The 18739-nt window shown below is 44.4% G+C and overlaps 1 long non-coding RNA gene and 1 pseudogene across 1 annotated transcript; one reads left to right on the top strand and one right to left on the bottom strand.

Moving 5' to 3' along the window:
• Positions 1-3019: 3019 nt before the first annotated feature.
• Positions 3020-3729, bottom strand: LOC120696117 (annotated as a pseudogene).
• A 1257-nt stretch (positions 3730-4986) lies between these two features.
• LOC120696116 lies at positions 4987-7081 on the top strand. The gene is made up of 3 exons (XR_005684016.1): positions 4987-5264; positions 5359-5492; positions 6769-7081. It is a non-coding gene; the product is annotated as an uncharacterized LOC120696116 (long non-coding RNA).
• The last annotated feature ends 11658 nt before the right edge of the window (positions 7082-18739 follow it).

The raw sequence follows: 18739 nt of genomic DNA, 5'->3' as shown, positions 1-18739 counted from the left end.
CGGCCGCCGGCAAAGAAGGTAGCTGCACCGGCTAGGGAGCCTCCAAAGAAGAAGGAAAAGAAGAAGAAAACCAAGGAGGCTCCTATTAAACCCTGGGACATGAGCCTTGAAGAATGCGATCGGATAACTCAAGAAAGAGTTAAAGAGCACTTCAAGCCGAAGCCGAAGCCGGAGCCCGAGAAAGTGATAAATCCGATAGATTTGAAATTTTTTAAGGGAATGTGCGAAGCAAATAAGAGAAAATTCATTCCGAGAGACCCCCCTTCAGACTACGAACGCACAATTATCAAAACTACTGAGAAAAAGAAGAGACAATCAAAGTCGTCGTCGTCCGACGTTCCACAGCTCGGAGCCCAAAAGAAACAATCAATAGAGCCTCTCGTAGTGGGACAGACGACGCAAGAACAAGACTTTGTTACATTTTTGAAAGAATCAAACCTGACGGCCGCTCAGATTGCAGGGGGAGAAGATATTCCAAAGGCCGATGTGGTCGTCAAATGGACGTTTGAGATCGGCAAAACTCTTGTACCCCCCGAAGTAGTGTCTGTGCTTCCAACGCAAATGTATAAGCTGCACCAGCACTACATGCGTGCGATGGCCGATTGCATCTTCATGTAGGGCGCAAAGATTAAAGATGACGATTTCTTACGGGGGGAGGCCATTCTATGGATAAACTGGGAAGAAATTTACCAACTATTCCATCAGGAGGCCCTCGACATCTCTATGGTCGCCTTGTGGGTTCTGTAAGTATTTTACTCTCCTTACGTATTGTTTTGCATGATCTCAACATACTGATCTCTTGATTTATTCGGTATCATGTAGAATGGAGATACATACTTGCAGAAGAAAGGGATACTCTCACCTCGGCTTCATCGACCCAATTACTTGTAATTGGAGGCTTCTACGCGACAATACCGATGAGATATTCCAAATGTTGTTCAAGTACATAAGCGTTTATCACAACAAGCAAATGATATTGTTTCCTTACAACTTTGCGTGAGTGATTCCTTCCGTCTAACTCTTTCTATTCTGTAATCGAATTGTTTAAACCTTAACTACCAAGAACTGCCTCCGTATAATCTTGCAGTGAACACTGGATCCTAATTGTCATAATTCCCGAGAAGAGCCTACTCGTGGTTATGGACTCATTGAGGAGACCTCCAGAACAATACGAAAATCTTCTTAACATGATGAAAAGGTAATTCTACCACTACTCCGTCCATGACCGATAATTTGAATCACTTTGTTACTTGACTATAATTGTTCTAATCATGCACAGGGTTTGGAAAGAATTCGCTAAAAATCATCCAGGCAAATTTGACAAGGAATTGAAGATCAAGACAGATTTTCCGGTACGCGCTTGGATGATTCGTTGCACGATTCATTAGTTTTATTATATATTCATGTAAATACCTGATAATTTCTTCTCTCTTAAAGTGTATGAGGCAGAAACCAGGCACTGTATTGTGCGCATACTATGTATGCGAGAACATCCATGGTCTGGTAGGTCCTCCAAAGGGCTGGACAGATTGGGAGGAGGAAGTAAGTAAAAAAACTTGTTAATATTTGAACTCGTATTTTAATTAGTCGAAATTAATTATCCCCTTTTTCCATAGGTCGGGGAGATGCGCGATAAACTCATACCGGAGGAAAAGGTTATGGCGATTCAAGAACAATTCTCCGGATTTATTGTTGAGCAAGTCCTCGATCCAAAAGGCGAATTCTACTATGATGGAATATCTAATATTGACAATCACAGTAAATATGACAATATACGCGTATATATGTAATTAAGAACGAATATAACTATGTAAATATATATGTGTGTCTATGTATTAAATTTCTATTTATGAGTATGTATGTATGTATTAAATTTCCAAAAGGCAAATTCTACTATGTAATTAAGAACGAATATACCTATGCAAATATGATGGAGTATGTATGTATTATATATATAAGCACTCCAATAATATATATGTGTATATATATATATTTATATAATATTGGTCCTAGACATTTTCATATGTAAAGGAATTCACATGTATAGATATGTGTATACATATATATATAAGTGAATTAATTTATATATGAAAACTATCTAGGACAAATATTATATAAGTAACTATATATATATGTATATATTAGTGGAGATCATACACACTGAATTCCAATACATAAGTTTTATTGAAATGCAAAAGTATAATTGAAATAGAAAAAGAATTGAGAAAAGAAAAACATGAAAAAAAAAGAGACCTTTTGTCCCGGTTGGTAACACCAACCGGGACAAAAGGGTGCGCCAGCCACGTGCGCTGGCTGCACCTTTTGTCCCGGTTGGTGTTACCAACCGGGACAAAAGGTCCTCTTTTGTCCCGGTTGCCACAACCGGGACAAAAGGGCACCCCCTTTTGTCCCGGACAGGCGTTCCCGGTTGGGAAACCGGGACAACAGCGGTTTCCCAACCGGGACAAATCAACGTTTTTGTAGTAGTGAATGAAAACGAGCTGCGGATTTTGCCTAAAGATTAATGTATATCTCTCCGAGGATGGAAGCCAGTTTTCACATGCAATTCATGCACAAAGAGGTCATTATTATGTGGAAATCCACAAATATGAAACATCAAAGAACTAGACACGGTAAAATAAAATAATGAAGTAATAATCAGTAAAGAAAGGAGCTAGATGCATGGACTGGTACATCAGTTACTATAAACTAAAATACACCCTTAATTCCAAAAAAATAGATATATAATAATAATAATGAAATTATCTCATTTTTTCTGCATTATTCTTTTTTGAGCAATAAAAAAACTTTTGAGCAATTTTTCTGCATTGTTCTTGTGTGGTTCCAGGTAGCGAATCAGAGATGAAGTGGGGTCAGGTAGGAGACCCTGACAGCTTAATTAATGTGTTTTATTTTTTTCTGGTAGTACAACTATTGCCACTCAAACAGTATATATATATATATATATATATATATATATATATATATATATATATATATATATATATATATATATATATATATTTCACCCACCTTCTACTGTCACTCAATTTGTCAATAGCACTCTTTTCATCCTTACAGAAAACAAAGATCACTAAAAGCTCCTATTCATCCGCTTCCGGAATCTCCTTATGAACATGTCACAAGCTTGATCAATCTCATCATCCATGTTGAACTCCAAACCTTCCACCTCCCGGTAGCTCCTGATGACATCGATGACCGAGGGCTCGCCGAGCACATCAAGATCATCATCATGACCGTTGTCATCCTCATCGTCGTTATAACAACTGTCGTTGAACAGTGAGTGCGTCCAGTCAAGGTATCCATGATCATCATCTTCCTCGAACATCGCCACCTCAGATAGGTCAATGACACCATCATCATGTCCATGATCAGCTTGCCCCTGGAGGATCCCTGTCGTCGCCACCGTGCGCGAGACGAGTGCCCCGTCTCCGTACTCCAACCTAGCCTGCTTCTCTCGGTCCGACGACACCAGCGCATGGATCCGGCGAGAAATTGCACGGACCGCCGCCATCTTGCGGCGGAGCGAGGCCAGGACGGCGAGCTTCGTTCTTAGGGCTTCAGTCTTGCTCTTGAACACGGTAGCCGCCTTCTTCAGCAGCTCGGGGGCCTTGCACATCCTCATCTTAGACATGATGAGAGCCGCCGATGATGAAGGCGCTTATCAAGGATGATTTCTGATGATCTGCAGTGGCTCAAGCTTGGCATGAGTAGATCGTGAGATGCAGCAAGAGTTACTGGCATGAGTAGGTTTCGGTGGTATAGCCCTTGACTTGATGCAGCATGAAGGTATATATAGGCATCAGCAGCTAGGTGGGCACTATACACTTACACTGAACTGTGCAGCTTTATTCGTTCATCATGTCAAGATCAAGCCTGCTTTTAACAGCTCAAAGCAGCATGAATTAGAACACTTTGGAGACATCAATTGCTATGTCGAGTAAGCACTCCAATACTCCAATAATTAAGAACAGAGCTTTTAGGAGTGGAAGCAAACCAAAAAGCTCTCCATGCAGGGCAAGAAATTAAAAGATGGAAAAGGATACGGAGAAAGCTAGCATTCCAGTTAGGTAATTAAGTTCTTTCAGAATAAGAACTCCAAAACCAGGCAACAAGGAGCACCTGCCCCAGTGTGAAGATTGGCTCCCCCGGATCCCAAGTTCCAAATCCACCGTTAACAACCAAAGCGCGCGGCTAATAAAGGCGTCGCTTTTGTTTCAATTCAAAAAAAAAGCGTCGCTTTTGTTTTTTTTAGATTTTTCTTGGCTGCTTCCGTGTGATCCATGCCCGATGCTGTGGGCTCGATCGCGCTGCCCGTGGGCCGTGACTGGATTAATTTATTTTTGCCTCTCTGTGTGCGTGGGCTTTGCTGATCGTCTCGTCAGCACGAATTCAGAGCGATTTCTCAAAAAAAAAAAAGCGCGAATTCAGAGCGAATCGGATCGCGCGCTGGATCTAGCTGCACCGAATCACACGTGCTCCCCGTGCTGCTGTGGCAACTGAACACGTACGGCGTGCCTTTGAGGGTTTTGATGCTTTCTTCTTTTTGAAGCCGGGAGATCTTGCTCGCAATCGCCGATCAATGATTGTCTGTCTCTGTCGAGCTAGGGAACCGGAACCGAAGCCGTTTTCTTTGCTGGAAAGCAGGGGTCTCAAAATGTAAGGACGATCTGTATAGGTCGGGGCATGCGTTTCACGGGGAGTTTCTCAAATACATTTGTACATTCGAATGAGTATGTGTTGGACACTAGTACAGAATCCTACGAAAGTCTAGTCCTGGTTGGGAACGGCTTCTGTTCCGGTTGTTGCCGGCACTACGTATCCGGGACTATATATGTAGCAGATTTTTTTATTCCAACGACTATGCAACAGGACCAACTAGTGGCGGACCAAAGGGGGGCTCCAGCCCCCCTAAGGCTTAGTTTGTAAGCCCACTTCCCCGCAAGGATCCCCGTCGATTCCCCGCGCCAGCAGCCCACGCGGAATTCACCCCCGCGGAGTCCAGCATGCGCCTTTGGAAGTCCACTGCGTGGGGATTTCCAGCCCGGGTGAGCCCAATATCCCCGCGGAATCGTGCCTGGCCTACACACATCGGGGAGCAGTCCCCGTCCTCATCTCGCTCGCTCGACTCCCCGAGGTCGAGCGGGAGTGCCGCCGCCGCCTGATCTCCTCCTCCAAGGCTCCAACCTCGCGACGACAGCCTCCTCTGCCGGTGTCCCTGCAGTCGCCTCCTCCCTTCGCAGGTGATTCTCCTGTCCTCATCCCCCCCGCATCTCCTTGCCCCTCATGCTAGGGTTTCTCCCATCCTCACATCTTTTCTTGTACATCTTGCTGAAGAAAATTCGCGGCCAGAAGCTTCACGGCAAGAAGCAGAGGAGATCCTGGCGTGGATTCAACATAGGGAGTGGGCGATCTGATACGCAGGCTTCTCTCCATCCTCCCTGACCCTCCCAGATCGGCGCTTGTAACAGGTAAAGCAAACTGACAATTATCCAAGCAGCCACTTGAAAAGCAGATCTCACGATGCATATGCTACATATATATGAACTATGTTTGTGCCATAAGAACAATGCATAACTCATTGTTTAGTGCATTCCTGTTGATTCCTGAATAACTGGAAGTTCAACGATCTCCAGGGTGCCATGCATCCAATGCAACAAATTAAAGACTGCAGGCATACTCTTTGTTTGAGTAGCTAGCTAGTTATATATGTCTAGACAGCATATGCTTGCCTAGCTATTTGTTCCTGATGCCTGTGTGTGTTTAGTTTCCTCCCCCACACAACCAAAGTGCAGGCAGCATCTTATCTCCCTCACCAGAGAGCCTAGTTACTTTATTTTTTTCTTAGTATGTGTAGTCATCATATAAGATTAATCGCTCCTAATAGATGGTAAACTGACCAACAAGTTTAATTTATTTCTCCCAGATTTGTGTGAAATCTTTTCTGAATCACTAATGTCAGTTTGTCACAAAAGGATTAGGGAAAAATTGTTTGCCTGATCATTATATATAGTTGTGATCATTATATATGTCGGCTCTTCTTGTCGTAGGATCTGGATCGTTTTGGTGATTGATCTGTTACTTGGAAAGCGGTTTAGTTGTTTCAGCTACTCTGTCCTTGATTTGAGTTCAAAAATATGCATCCTGAGTGAAATTGTAGGTAGGCTTTAGCTTGATTAAATCTTTAGTCTATGCAACTTTAAAAACTTGTAAAACACATAAGGCATACATAAGATGGCTGATGGATCAAGTACCCAATGACTGATGATCTAAGACATTGATTAGGTCTTTAAGGAACATCTCTTGTGGTCTGCATCTCACTGTTTGCAGAAAATAAATAGAAACAAGGGGTGTCTGAAAATTCACCGCATTTTTGACATAGTACAAATCTTTTTCAATGAACAGAATTTCTCTCTGATGTGATAAACATATGAATAGGAATGGACATGAATTTTCCCTAATACAAACAGTGCAAGTAGGGGATGGATAATGAGTGACTAGCAACATGCAGAAGAGTTTCTAACTCTCACTGATTTGTTGTCCATGTGGACCACAGGACCATGATATAGCAATAGGGGTTCATGCTTTAAATTTTTAGTGTTTTGATTATTTGAATGCATAACCATTAGATTATGTGTTTAGAAACGTAATGTTGACATGCATGCTGGTGGTTTGAAGCATTGTGTCATTAATTCTTTCACCGGTGCTTATTTAACTAATGTGAAATTTCTTTGTGTTACTTTGTAGAGCACTTGCTGCAAACAGTGCAGAGAAAGAGGAGCACTTGCCCACCGTGACCGCTACAATTATGATAGCTGAAGATTGTATGTGCACAAACAGGAGGAGCTTTGTGCCTTCGCGATGTTCAGTTGATGACTTTATTTAGCTCTGAACTAAATAAAGATGGTCTGTGATACCGCATAGTTCCCTAGTTCTCTAATCTGCACATTTGTTGTACTCGTATCTGAGATGCACTCATATGCATCGGCCTTGGAATACCCCAAGAATGTTCAGTTATTCATTTATCTCCTGATAAAATGTTGCTTACATGGACCAGTAATATGATGCCCACAGTTTCTCTATTGTAACGCACCGGCAAAAATAAAGCAAATGCCAATAAACAGAGCATTTAGCTTCCAAACGGCAGCAGGGTAATTTCCCCTGTGGGGGATATCGTCCCTGTGGATGGAGGGGGATTCCAACGTCCAAGGAAATTCCCACAAAGGGGCTTTCTTCCCAGGGATAATCAACGCCTGCTGCCAAACTAAGCCTAAGAGCAACTAGTTACCTTTAAAATACTGTAGCAAAAGCCTTAAATCACCATTAAATCTTCATGCAAATTAACATCTCCATTGATTCAGCCCCTCCTTGTCCCCCATCCTGCCTCCGCCACTGGGACCAACGTGATTTTTTACAAAAAATTCAAATCATTTGAGCACGCGCCTTCTTCTCCGATTCCAACTACTCCAAAATTGCAACAAAAAATCAATCATAACCACAAAAGAATCATTTACAAATCAATCCCGATCCACATACATATTTGAAAAAAAGGTTAAAAAAATCTCAAGACTTGGCCTTGCGTCAGGATTCAGGGTCGGCATAATTAACCGAGAACCGAAAATCTAATTGAAATTGAAACTGGAAAATTTGGTTCCCTATTCGGTTCCAAAAATCATGGAACCGAAATAACAATTTTTTTTATTCCTACTCTCAAGTAACCAAATTAACCGAAAGAACCAAATTATATAAACCTTGCATTTTGTAAGAGTATATTTAGTATTAAATGTGATGTATCATACTTCAATTGCTATGTATTTCTCTTGCTATGTTGTTATTGTTCCCTCCTCACTTATTATTCTTTAAAATAGAGGAAGTATTATCTAAATTTGCTATAGAACATGTATATTTTTCTTGTTATCTTAGCTTCTGGTTAAAAAAATCAGTTAGTTCGATTAGAATAGAAACCAAACCGAAATAACCGAGAATCGAAATACTCGGTTCCCAAATTTTTTTTGGAACCAGTCGGTTCCTATTTTCTAAGGACCGATATTTTTCAAAATCAAACAACCGAACTGAAGAACCGAACGCCAACCCCGAGTCACGATGGCAAAGTTTACCGTGGAGGCAGGGATCCGACAGGATCCGCCCCGTTAAAAACAAGGACGGATGCAGATCCCCCCTCCCGAATAACAGGGCAGGCCCCGAAACAAAGAGGGGTGGGAGTAGGGACCATTACTGTAGCAGACCCGCCTAAATTAAACCGGCTTAAGTGCGCTAACTATCATCTTAATGAATAATCAAGTTACCACGCACTTAAAACGGTGTAATCCGGCAGTCCGTCGGGTAATTCCAGATTAAACTACTATACTCCAGGATCACATTTGCACTAGAAGACTCGCACGAAGACGAGCACATGTGACACAAGCATACAGAGATTCTCAAATTAATTTACAACATGGGTTTTACATAAAAGTTTTGAATACAAACAACAGAGTTCAAACACAGCGAAAGTTAAAACCGAGTTCGAAATACAATAAGGTACTACGAGCGACGATAAAAGTGGGCCTCACATCTTGCCCACGATGTGCTGCCAACTGGCCCAAACTTTACGGAGAAGACGGGACCCACTCGACGGTCCAACCAGGAGGAAGCGGTTGTCCAATCCAGGACGCACAGACCTCCTCGAAGTCAGCGGGGACACAACCTGCTCAGAAGGGTTACAACGACAATCCTGAGTATACTAATACTCAGCAAGGCTTACCCGAATCTGGGTATCCATTGCCCAATAACTAGACATGCAAAGCTTTTTGGCTCTGGAGTTCTTTTGCTGAAAGGCTGCTAGCGGTGAATCCTTACTTTCAATATTTTAGCTCCATTTAGTATATCAAGTATTAACTAAATTAGCTTAAGTATCTAGAGCATACATGGTTGATTACATTAAACCTCTAGTAAAACACAATTCAAACGTCTTCATTCCATTCTCAGTCCATCCTTTACTACGATGTGACGAAGTGACCAAGGTTCTCTTAACCGAGAGAGACGGCAAATCGATCCGATTTAACCTTGCAAGGTGAACCTAACTCACACGACACGCGTAAACCCCGTCGGGTCACACACGTCATCCGTTCCCCACTTTACCATGACGTCTGAATCACGCCTGCCAAAACACGGGTGAAGGGCCCCTCACGACGAACTCCCGGAGAACCCGGAGGCAATATACACTCCAACACCCGCCATCATCCCACTCCCAGAGTAGCGGGTCGCAATTCAAAGTATCGTTGCAAATCAGGTAATTAGCTTACCGGTTGTAAGCATCTAGGCCCTCAAGGTATGTTTCGGTGATTAATGACAACCATCATTGTGACTAATGAGTTTGTGCAGCTTAATAGATCATTATCGCTCATTTGGTCATATGTCAAAAGAGGCCCCTCAATTTCATTATTCAAAAAGGCGATCTTGGTATTCAACTCAATTTTATGTCAAGGCTAAGGATCTTTCTAGTCCTAAGTGTCACAAGGTTGAGAAGGACACTTAGGTTAGTATAGGTTTTATAGTTTTGTAGTGATCGCACTATTAAGAGGGGTTAAAGCTTAGTAACTTGAGCATGGACATGGTCATTTGAAAATGGATGCACACTATGGTCACTCAGGTTTCTAGAAGTTCAAATAAGTGGTTCTCAAACTATATCTCAAGAATATTTGGATTTCATTCAAGACTCAAATCAGAAAAGACAAAATCAGAAAAAGTCTATACACCGGTTTAACCGACGCTCTCAATTTTCCATACGTCGGTTAAACGAAGTCAGCAGAGTCTGGACAAATTCAATACACTGGTTAAACCGACGTGTTTTAATTTAACGTCGGTGCATTGGTCCAGAGTTGGTTTTTCCAGGGAAATTCAAGTTCTATTCACCGGATTAACCGACGCTGTTTGAATCAAGACGTCGGTGCAATTGACCAGTGAGATGGTTTTTCAGAGGAATTTAAAAGTTGTACTCACCGGTTAAACCGACGATAGGTTTGAGTTAACGTCGGTACAGTTGTCCAGAGACTTGGTTTTTCAGTGGTTCAGTGGACAACTACACTCACCGGTTAAACCGATGCTACGTCGGTTAATCTGCCCCAGTTGTAACGGCTAGTTTTCAGAAGAGGCAGTTTACATTCACCGGTTAAACCGACGATGACAATGGGGGGTACGTCGGATTAACCGGCGCTACGCAGTTTTCTGGCAGCTTTTCTCCAACGGCTCTATTTGTGTGAGCTGCCTATATATACCCCTCCAATGGGTCATTTCGCCCACTCTTGACACCAGGCAACATCCAAACACTCATACCATAGTCAAGAGCCACCTTGAGCTTCATCATTCACATACTTGTGCTTTCAATCAATCAAGAAGCAAGATTAAGGACTTGAGTAGAGAGAAGCTAGTGTGCATCCGTTCTTGGTGATCGGTTCTTGCTCAAGTGAAGGCCTTAGCTTGTTACTCTTGGTGATTGGCATCACCTAGGCGATCTTGGTGATCGAGGTGTTTCTCGCGGAGCTTGCCAAGGATTGTGGGAGCCCGGAGAAGAAGATTGTACGTGGCTTGATCTCCACCACGCCGGGATGGTGAACGGAGACTCTTAGTGAGCGCCCTCGTCTCGGTGACTTGGGAGGTGACAATACTCTTTGTGAGTGTCACAACGTGGATTAGGGGTGTGTGGCAACACATCGATACCACGGGAAAAAATCCGGTTGTCTCTTGTCCATTCCTTTTATTCAAGCATTTTCTTTCATGCAATTTACTCATGTGCTTGACTTAGAGATCATAACTTAGCTCTACCTTGCTAGGCTTTACTTTGTTTTAGCTCTCTTAGCTTGTGTTAGAAGCTTAGTTATCCGGTTGGTGAATTGGTGCCCTACTAGCATTGCATAGGTTAAGGTTGCTTTACTCTGTTTTAGAATTTGAAAAAGGCCCAATTCACCCCCCCTCTTGGTCCATCGATCCTTACAATTGGTATCAGAGCCTCGTTGCTCATTTGGATCATTAGGCTTCACCGCCTAGAGCTATGGCCAAGATGGGTGGTTCGCCGCCTCACTTCGAGGGCAAGAACTTTGCCTATTGGAAAGTTCGCATGGCCGCATACCTTGATGTGATTGCCCCCGAAGTATGGTTGGCGACTAAGACCGGGTTCACCGGAACTCCCACCACCGAACAATTAAAATGGAATGCTAAGGCTAGAAATGCAATTTTCGAAGCCATTAGTGAGGAAGTCTTTGCTAGAGTTAATGGCATGGACTTAGCAAGTGATATATGGAAAGAACTAATTGAAATTCATGAAGGCTCCACAAAAGTCCGTGAACAAAAATATCACTTGTTTAGAGCTAAGTATGATTCTTTTAAAATGCTAGCTCATGAAAATTGCAATGATATGTACTCTCGCTTGAATGTCATTGTCAAGGACATTAATGCACTTGAAATATCCAAAATTGACAGTGCCTCCATCAATCGCAAGATTCTCATGCTCCTCCCGAAGCCCAAGTATAACATCATCAATGCTATGCTTCAAAAGGAGAATCTTGACACAATGGAAGTAGGAGAACTTGTGGGCGAAATTCGCGCTCATGAGATGAGTATCCTTGGTATGTCCGAAGAGCCAACTTCAAGCAAATCAATTGCTCTAAAGACCAAGGCAAACAAAGCCCGCAAGCTCAAGATGATCAAGCAAGATTCAAGCTCAAACAATGAAGAAGATGATCATCATGAAAGCTCATCCGATGTTGAAGATGATGGAGAGCTTGCTCTTATGATGAGAAAGTTCACCCGCTTGAATGACAAGATCAACAAGAAGGGGTTCAACTTTGACTCTAAAAAGGGAATGTTCCGGCCAATGGATGTCAAGAACAAAATTTGCTACAATTGTGGAGAAAAAGGTCACATCCGTCCAAATTGCCCCAAGCCGGACAAAAGAAACAAGGATCACAAGAGCAAGCATCGCCATGATTCAAGCGATGATGAAGAAGAAGAAAGGAAGAACAAAAACAAGAGACTTGGGAAGAAAAAGAGCCATGACAAGAAGACCAAGCTCTTCCCAAAGAAGAAAGGGCACACCAAGAGAAGCTTCTTGGTGGAAAAACAAGAGTGGGTGACGGATGTCTCATCAAGCGAAGATTCAAGTGATGAAGAAGACATAGTCACCATCGCCCTCACAAATGAAGAACCATCACTACCTCCACCTCCAATCTGCCTCATGGCCAAAGGTAACTCTAAGGTATGTGAGAGTGAAGATGATAGCGATGATGAGCTTGACCCTAATGAGTTTGCTAACCTCATTAATGAGTATACATCCGTCATCAAGAGGGAAAAGGGCAAAGTCAAGGTTCTTGAGAGCACTCGTGCCAAGTTAGAGCTTGCCCACTCCGATTTGCTTGGCAAGTACAATGACTTGCTCAAAAAGCACAATGAGTCACTTGTACTTGCTAAGCAAGTTGAAGAGAGCCACAAAAAGCTTAAACAAGAGCATAGAGAGTTGGCTCACAAGTATCAAGAACTTGAATTTGCCTATGAAGCAATTGACCCAAGTCTTGAGAACTTTGCTCATGAAACTATTGAGAAGGTCAATGCTTCTACTTCATGTGATGACCTACTCATTAATACAAATGCTACTAATGCTTTGCCCGAGCTTGCACCTTCTAGGGAAAAGGAATTGATGGATCAAGTTGCAAGCCTCAAGAGTAGTGTGGAGAAGCTCTTAAGAGGAGAATACATCCACAAGGAGATTCTCTTCAACAATGCCCGTGACTATGGCAAGAGAGGTCTTGGTTCATTTCCGGAGCCAAACATAGCTACTACTCCTTCTCCGGAGATCAAGATTAGCTTCATCAAGGAAGTTGGATCATATTGCCAACATTGCCAAGTCACCGGGCACCACACTAGGGAGTGCACTTTACCATCACGTCCTCTTCCTAAATTACCCAAGAATTACTCTTCAATGTTTGAAAATAACCATTTTCTCTTGAGTAAAGTGAAGGGTAAGGTGAAGGCCAAATTCATTGGCAAACTCACTAAGGAGTCAAAGAAGAAGCTCCCCAAGCAACTTTGGGTCCCAAAAGCTCTTGTCACACATGTGCAAGGCCCAAAGCTTGTTTGGGTTCCTAAAACTCAAAAGTGAATTCTCATGTGTGTAGGTGAACTACAAAGCCGGTGGAAAACATTGGGTACTTGATAGCGGTTGCTCTCAACATATGACCGGCAATGATAGCATGTTCACCTCCCTTGAAGACCCCGGCGATCATGAACATGTCACCTATGGTGATAACTCAAGGGGAAAAGTTTTAGGTTTGGGTAGAATAGCTATCTCTAAAGATTTATCAATTTCTAATGTCTTGTTTGTAGAAGCACTTAGTTTTAATCTTATTTCTATTGCTCAATTGTGTGACCTTGGACTAACGTGTACATTTGACAAGAATGGTGTTGTAGTAACTCTTGAAGAAGACAAGTCAATGGTATTCACGGGGTTTAGGCATGGCAACATCTATTTAGTGGACTTCTCTTCAAAGCAAACAAGCACCATGACATGCCTCTTCACCAAGTCTTCTCTTGGGTGGCTTTGGCATAGAAGAATTGCTCATATTGGCATGAGCAACCTCAAGAAAGCCCACAAGAGAGGGATGATCACCGGCTTGAAGGATGTCACGTTTGACAAGAACAAGCTATGTAAAGCATGTCAAGCCGGGAAGCAAGTTGCAACACATCATCCCATCAAGACGATGTTGTCTACCTCCAAGCCGCTCGAGCTACTTCACATGGATCTCTTTGGTCCAACTACATACAAGAGCATTGGTGGTAACCTCTATTGCCTAGTAATTGTTGATGATTTTTCACGTTACACTTGGGTTATGTTTCTAGGCGATAAGGGTGAAACTCCGGAAATCTTCAAGACCTTTGCAAGAAGAGCTCAAAGGGAGTACAACTCCCCAATTGTGAAGATCCGGAGTGACAACGGCACCGAGTTCAAGAACATGAAGATTGAAGAATGGTGCGATGAAGAGGGCATCAAGCATGAGTTTTCCGCCACCTACACGCCTCAACAAAATGGAGTGGTGGAAAGAAAGAACAAGACTCTCATCACCCTAGCTAGAGCAATGTTGGATGATTATGGCACGTCCGAGAAGTTTTGGGCGGAAGCAATCAACACGGCGTGTCATGCATCAAACCGAGTATATCCTCACCGACTCCTCAAGAAAACTCCATATGAGCTCATCACCGGGAAGAAACCAAATATATCATACTTTCGAGTCTTTGGTTGCAAATGCTTCATCTATAAGAAGAAAAGGCTCGGTAAGTTTGAAAGTAGATGTGATGAAGGTTTCTTTCTTGGTTATGCATCAAACTCCAAAGCATATAGAGTATTCAATCAAACCTCCGGGATAGTTGAAGAAACATGTGATGTGGAGTTTGATGAATCTAATGGCTCCCAAGAGGAGGTTGTTGGCTATGAGAATGTAGGTGATGAGGAGATTGATGAAGCTTTGAAGAATATGTCCATTGGGGATATCAAGCCGGAAGAGGTGCATGAAGACAATGATCAAGGGGGAGGACCTTCCTCATCTACACCAAGCACCTCCACGGCGCCCCAAGTGGATGAAGATCAAGAAAAAGATGATACACAACCTCAAGAAGATGTGCCAACGCCAACACCCCAAGTTCAAGAACAAGAAGAGCAAAGTGTTCCACCACAAGCACAAGTCACTCATGATCCACCCCAACAAGCATCAACGCAAGTACCGCTAGTGAAGCATGGTCGCATCTCCAAGGATCATCCAATTGGTCAAATCATTGGTAGTCCATCAAAGGGAGTAAGAACTCGCTCTAAACATGCTTCATTTTGCGAATATCACTCGTTTGTTTCTTGTATTGAACCCACTAGCATAGAGGAAGCGCTTGAGGACTCGGATTGGGTGATGGCCATGCAAGAAGAATTGAACAACTTCACCCGCAATGAAGTTTGGGTCCTCGAAGCTCCTCCAAAAGACAAGAACATCATCGGCACCAAGTGGGTCTTTCGGAACAAGCAAGATGAACATGGGGTGGTGGTACGCAACAAAGCAAGACTTGTGGCAAAAGGGTTTTCTCAAGTCGAAGGTTTGGATTTTGGTGAAACTTTTGCTCCGGTCGCAAGACTTGAAGCTATCCGTATCCTTCTTGCTTACTCTTCACATCATAACATTAAGTTATATCAAATGGATGTGAAAAGTGCATTCTTAAATGGCGTTATTAACGAACTTGTTTATGTTGAGCAACCTCCCGGGTTTGAAGATCCGAGGAATCCTAACCATGTTTATAGGTTGCACAAGGCACTCTATGGGCTCAAACAAGCTCCAAGGGCTTGGTATGAGAGGCTTCGTGACTTCCTAATCATGCAAGGCTTCAAGATCGGGAGGGTGGACACCACGTTGTTCACAAAAGACGTCAACGGGGATCTTTTCATTTGTCAAATTTATGTTGACGATATTATCTTTGGCTCAACTAATGATTTACTAAGCCATGAGTTTGCTACCATGATGTCTAGGGAATTCGAGATGTCCATGATTGGCGAATTGACCTTCTTCCTTGGTTTTCAAGTCAAACAAATGAAGGAAGGGACATTCATCCATCAAGAAAAGTATACTAAAGATATCTTGAAGAAGTTCAAGATGGATGAGTGCAAGCTAATCAAGACACCCATGGCAACCAATGGGCATCTCGACTTGGATGTGGACGGTAAACCGGTTGATCAATCCCTCTATCGTTCTATGATAGGGTCTTTGCTTTACCTTACCGCATCTAGGCCCGATATAATGTTTAGTGTGTGCTTGTGTGCCCGCTTTCAAGCTAACCCAAAGGAGTCACACCTTTCGGCTGTGAATAGGATCCTTCGGTATCTCAAGCACACTCCTAGCATAGGCTTGTGGTACCCCAAAGGCGCTAGTTTAGATCTCTTGGGATACTCGGATTCGGATTTTGCCGGAAGCCGTGTGGATCGCAAGAGTACCTCCGGGGGTTGCCACTTGCTTGGGTGTTCTCTAGTTTCTTGGTCAAGTAAGAAGCAAAATTCCGTGGCCTTGTCCACCGCGGAAGCGGAATATATAGCGGCCGGTGCATGTTGTGCCCAAATCCTATATATGAAGCAAACCCTTTTGGACTTTGGTGTGAAACTAGATAGGATCCCACTCCTTTGTGACAATGAAAGTGCCGTAAAAATTGCCAAGAATCCGGTTCAACACTCTCGCACAAAGCACATTGATATTCGCCATCACTTCTTGCGTGATCACGAAGCCAAGGGGGACATTTCCCTTCAAGGTGTGAGATCCGAGGAGCAATTGGCGGATATATTCACAAAACCTTTAGACGAGAGTACCTTTGTTAGGCTAAGAAATGAGCTTAATGTGTTAGATGCGGCAAACGTCATGTAAGTTGCCATGTCATATAGAAAAATGCATACATATAGGACACTTGTCTAACCATGGTAAGATAGTGATGAGCAAGGGTTTAGCTAGAGGTGGTGGTCCACTTGTTTTCCTCTAGGCTTGTAGAAAGGCTCATCATGAAGAAGCTTCCCGTGGGTTCAAACTTGACAAGTAGATCTTAATTTCTTGTTATGCATTTCTTGTCATATAGATGTGCACTTCATGTTTACTATACTTTCGCATGTGGTTGTAGCTTGCATTATCATTGCATGCGTAAGGGTCACAAAGGAGATCACTTGACGAAAATGAGACTTGTTTTCATATACAAGATCTTAATTCATGAAAAGTGAAAAGAGCAAAGTGTTAGGTGCGTTATTGCCTAGTGAGTCATGTCATAATAAGTTTGAAGCTCTCTATCTTCAATTTTCTTAAGACATGGCTCATACATTTTATTTGGCGCTTTGTCTCGCTTCGCGGCTTTTCCTTGTGTTTGAAAAGAAAAACTACTAGGCTTGTGTGCCATCCCAAGTATTCTGAGGGGTAAAGTCGCCTATGCAAGTCTATTAACTTGGTTTTAGTTGAATCTTATAAGTTTATTGGACTTGGCATGGAAGAGTGAGCTGAGAGAGGGTTTTCGGGTTCACCGGTTAAACCGACGTTCAATGGAGCATCATCATCGGTTTAACCGGCATTACTAAGTTTTGTCTCAGCTCAGTCAAGTTTCAGGCGTTCAACCGGCGTGCACAAATTTCAGATCATCGGATCAACCGGTGAATGTAAACTCAGTTCCAACCCTGCAATCAACCGGCGATGGAAGCGTTCAACCGGCGAGTTCAATTTCTCAGTATCGGTTCAACCGGCGTTCAGATGCATATTTAATGGAGCCTCGGGTTAACTACACCGACGAAATCAACCGGCGTTCAAACCCTACTCGTCGGATCGACCGGCGTTAAAGAATTTTGCAGGGCCCACTTGTCATATATCTCTTGACCCCGCGCCGCCGGCCTTTCTTCCTCCTCAGTTTCCCGACTCCTCGCCGCCATCCTCCATCGCCGCCGCCGCTCCACGCTACTCCACGCCGCTCCACGCTGCCATTGCCGTGCGCCGCCGACGTGCACCCTCCCCGCGCACCCGCGCCGCCGCTCTGCGCCGCCCAGCGCTGCCCGCACGCACTCTGCGCCGCCCGCGCGCGCTGCTCGTGGCCGCTGTCGCCCACTGCCGCGAAATCGCGCCGCCACCGCAGATCCTCGCCACCACAGCTCCACGACAGAGCAAGCTCCTACCATCCCACACTGCACCACTCAATCCCACGCGCCAGCACGCCATCCACCTTTGCCATCCGCAGCGTGCACACCAAGTGTTCGACGCTTTGCCGAAGCCGCATTCTTGCACTGCTTTCGTGTCGCATTCGTGTTTCCACACTCCCGCGTCACACTTTAGCCACCGTGAGTCGAGATGGGTCGCGAGAAGAGAAAGGGGAAGGAAGTTGTGGTCGAGAAGCCCGCTCGCAAGCGGACTCGTGCAGAGAAGGAGGCCGAGAGGGCCGAGATGGTGGCCAAGGCCGCCGAGGAGCAGGCATCAGGCCGTGCTCGTCCGTTCCAGATCAGGGAGGACCCCAGAGGCAGAGGCAGAGGCAGAGGCAGGGGTATGGGTAGAGTCAGAGGTGCCAGGGCCACCAGAGCCGCGACGGCAGCAGCAGCAGAGTCAGATCAGTCAGATACAGCTGCAGATTCAGATTCAGAGGCAGAGCAGTCCGAGCAGTCTCAGGGGCAGAGCACACAGGAGTCACCGACTCTACGACGGTCTGGCCGCACTCGGCAGACATCCCCAGCAGCAGAGACTTCACCAGCGACCGAGCGTCGCCCTGGACCGAGGACGCGAGGAGGTCACCAGTCACAGGAGCCTCGCAGGTCCACAGCTGCAGCAGCAGCAGCTCGTAGAGCCGAGGCCCTAGAGGCCGAGCGCGCAGTGTTCCGTATGGACACTGTTGTGCGTCTGGAGCCAGGTGTGCTGCTCCAGAACTTGACCAAGGCCAATGCGGCGAAGGTCAAGAGGCTCAGGTGGAGTGTTCAGGAGGAGGACTGGTTCCCCGTGACCCGTGACAGCCGAGTCGACCGTAGGTTCTGGACGCTTCTTCAGGCCAGTTTCTACGAGACTTACCAGAGGCGGGGTCACAGGATCTTCCCGCACAGAGTGCTTGACTGGGTGTCTCTGAGGACAGCCGCAGGGGGAGCAGATGTCAGAGAGCACTTCGCTCACTTTAGGGGCCTGCCCAGGTTACTCCAGATTGA

This window comes from Panicum virgatum, chromosome 2K (assembly GCF_016808335.1).
Source record: "Panicum virgatum strain AP13 chromosome 2K, P.virgatum_v5, whole genome shotgun sequence".
NCBI lineage: Eukaryota > Viridiplantae > Streptophyta > Magnoliopsida > Poales > Poaceae > Panicum > Panicum virgatum.
The sequence above is the reverse complement of the archived record's forward strand: the minus strand, read 5'-3'. Positions and strand labels throughout refer to the sequence as shown.